Here is a 3,510-nt window from a genome sequence, read left to right as displayed (position 1 = left end):
TAGTTCTGTGTGTATGTATTGAATGATATTCAGAAATAATTTATATGATTATTATGTATAGCTTTTTATTTATATTGATATAAATACCATTTTATTGTAGATGGGTAATTTTTATTGTTAACTTAAGTAATTATGGAAATAAATGAAAATTTATTTTAATATAAAAGCCAATGATGGAATTAAAAGATGAACCATTTATAAAAGAAAATCTGATACTGTTTTTATTTGTACGTATTACTTTTAAAGCTTTTGTTTTACTATATTGGATATTGTGTAGTTTTACAGACATACTAGGATTATTCTCAAATGTATGGAAAGCAAATAGATAAAGAAAAATAAAATAGCCTATCCATGAGTGATATATGGCTAAGTGACACAAGAAACATATTATGAACAAGTTACCTTCAATATAAATAAAACAAATAGCTCAATATCCAAACTCTAGATAAAATAAGGAAATAGATAATGAGTTGGAAGAAAGATGCTGTAGTAAAAATGCCCATGAAACCAAGATATACATCAGAGTCAAAGAAATTTATTTATTTATTTATTTATTTATTTTGAGGTTTAGAAATTTTATTAGGTATCAAGGCTGGGGAATTTCTTCTACAATAATTTTTTTTCATTTATATTTATTAGAGGCTAATTACTTTACAATATTGTAGTGGTTTTTGCCATACATTGACATGAACCAGCCATGGACAAAGAAATTTAAACATGTTAATTGGCCGCTAATCTGTCAGCATTTTAAGTTTTCCTTCAAATTTCCCACTGAGCATTCTATTTTTCATCACTCTGTGCCTGTGGTGGTTATGAAATTCATAACCAGATTCACAGGGTTTACATTGGCAGAGAGAGGTTGGGATTCAGCAATGGAAATGAAAAACAACATTTTTTCCCTTCAAAATTTCTTGAATTTACCATGGGGTAACTCATTTATTTACATCATCTGATGTGAATAGCCAATTCATTGGAGAAGTCCCTGATGCTGGGAAAGATTGAGGGCAGAAGGAGAAGAGAGAATCAGAAAATGAGATGGCTGGATGGCATCACCAATGCAATGGACATGAACTTGGGCAAACTCTGGGAGATAGTGAAGGACAGGGAAGCCTGGTGTGCTGCAGTCCATGGGGTCGCAAAGAGTCGGACCAGACTTGGCGACTGAACAACAACATCAACTCATTTAACAAGATACTCTAATAGTAACACAATAGAGAAGGCTGACCAGGGCAACTGCCAATAAGCAGCAAATTGCCAGCAACTCTACAATCTGTCCTCCTATCTCCATCTGGCCACTCAAATTCAAAAGTAAATATACCTGAACCATAAGCCAAAGTATTTCTTAAAATATAAAAACAAAAAGAGATGTAAAAGAATAGTAAACACGCCCTTCCCAGTGCCCTTTTAAGGCTGACGCAGTGCCTTAAGAGGCTAACACAGGAGGGTAAAGAAAGTCTCCATAAAACCCAGAGAAGAGATTTTTAGAACTCCTCTCTGGATCCTGTCTGGAGTCACAACTGAACTGGAAGATTTTAAGTCTTAGCACTTACTAGTATGTGTATAGTTAATACCAAAGTCATTAAATTTAAACTTGACCTTCGGTTTGACAATTAAAAAAAAAAAAGAAAAAGAATAGTAAACACTGGGCATGGTACAATCACTCTTTGTGACCTCATGGACTGTACAGTCCATGGAATTCTCCAGGCCAGAATACTGGAGTGGGTAGCCTTTCCCTTCTCCAGGGCATCTTCCCAACCTAGGGATCGAACCCAGGTCTCCAACATTGCAGGTGGATTCTTTACCAACTGAGCCACAAGGGAAGCCCAAGAATAGTGGAGACGGTAGCCCACCCCTTCTCCAGCAGATCTTCCCAACCCAGGAATCAAACCGGTGTCTCCTGAATTGCAGGGATATTCTTTACTAGCTGGGCTATCAGGGAAGCCCATGGTACATCACACGCAAATCAAATCTGAGAAACAGTAACACAAAGCATTCTGAAGTACCTAGAGGTGGCTCCAGACAGACTGCCATACTTTGAAGCAGGGCCTCTGTCTCTCAGCGTTTATAATCCAGGTCAGAGTCATCCTAAACTGGTTCTTCTGCTGTGTATCAGCCTACAAAAGTAGATGCCAGAGAGAAAAGTGCATAACAGAGCTAAATGTATGCTTCTCCTGGATGAAACTGAAAATGATAAATGCATGGCAGCAGAGACCAGGCAAAAGTCCTAAAGAGATATAATCATGGGTAGAAAGGATGAAAAACATTATAACTGCTCCATTTAGTAATTACTAATCCAGTACTTTTCTTTGGGTTGAAGGCTTTTTCCTGCCTCTACCACCGATACCAGAGTTTTCCTCACTGAGTTTCAGAAGAAACAGTCAAGATAAAAATTTTCTAACTGGGATGTGGATTTTAAACAAAAATTCTGCCTGGTATTTTTTAGATCCCATGTCCGTTCTGGGAAGACATATTACTAGTTCGTGATGAGGGTGTGTTTATAATATTGATGGCTCACATTTGGGATTATACCAAATCCAAATTATGTTTATTAAGGCATGTGAACAATACTTATGTAAGTGACATTACTTAATTCTAATTTTCTTAGGCTTACATTACACATATTAATTCAAACGAGAAAATTACACATGTAGAAAAATATAAAACAAAAAGTCATTTTGAAGAGAGACATTCTTTTCCACTAAGAACACACTGCCTTAAAAGCACATGTGTGTAAGCCTCTGACAGTAACATCCTATGCTCGGTTTGTCTTTTTATAGGATAGAAACAAGTCAAAATACAGGTTAAAGAAGGTTACTAGTGGAATTCCGGGGTGGGGGAGGGGAGCGGAATTAAATACTCAGGTTTCTTTTCTTTTTCATAACAAATTATGACTTAAAGCATTTGCCCCACATCTGAAACACGTAACATCCTATTTGACATGCAGCCACCTCACAACAAGGCTTTGTGAGTTTCCAGGAGTGAGGGTGTTGTGGTCAAAAGCCAATTATCCACTTACTAGACACACCTTCCTCCCCAGGGGCAAACTGGACTCCCTAACAGACACATTATCTCTTTCGGGAGTGCAAAGTATGTTGTAAAGCAGTGAAGCATAATTTCCATGGTGGCCTCTAAAGCAGAAAGAGTTGACACAACTTTGACTCTCAGATGGTATACCTATACCCTGACCACAAGCAAAACACATCTTTGCACATAGTGTTGGGCTCTGTTACTATGCAGCACAGGCTTAGAATACGCTCAGGTATTTAAGTCTATCTGTCATCAGAGGAGAAACTCCCTTTATGGGGATCAATAAGGTAGAAGAAGCAGGCTCTCTCATGTAACCCATGAGAATTCTGAAATGGCAGTTTAATCTTGGAAGATATGAATGCTCACTTTCCCAAATGTAACATTTAAACTAACAAAGTTCCAAAGTTTATGCATACAACAGAGGCAAAGACAGAACTAAAATAAGAAGTAAGGATCTATATCAACATTCACCTATCGTAAAGT

The 3,510-nt window shown here is 37.1% G+C and overlaps 1 non-coding gene across 1 annotated transcript; it reads left to right on the top strand.

The window, feature by feature from the left end:
• The first annotated feature begins 1,396 nt into the window (after positions 1–1,396).
• Positions 1,397–1,519, top strand: LOC122707264. Its single transcript, XR_006344778.1, has one exon. It is a non-coding gene; the product is annotated as a small nucleolar RNA SNORA26 (small nucleolar RNA).
• The last annotated feature ends 1,991 nt before the right edge of the window (positions 1,520–3,510 follow it).

This window comes from Cervus elaphus, chromosome 13 (genome assembly GCF_910594005.1).
Source record: "Cervus elaphus chromosome 13, mCerEla1.1, whole genome shotgun sequence".
NCBI classification, from domain to species: Eukaryota; Metazoa; Chordata; class Mammalia; order Artiodactyla; family Cervidae; genus Cervus; species Cervus elaphus.
Note: the sequence above shows the minus strand (reverse complement) of the source record. Positions and strands in the feature narration are given on the sequence as shown.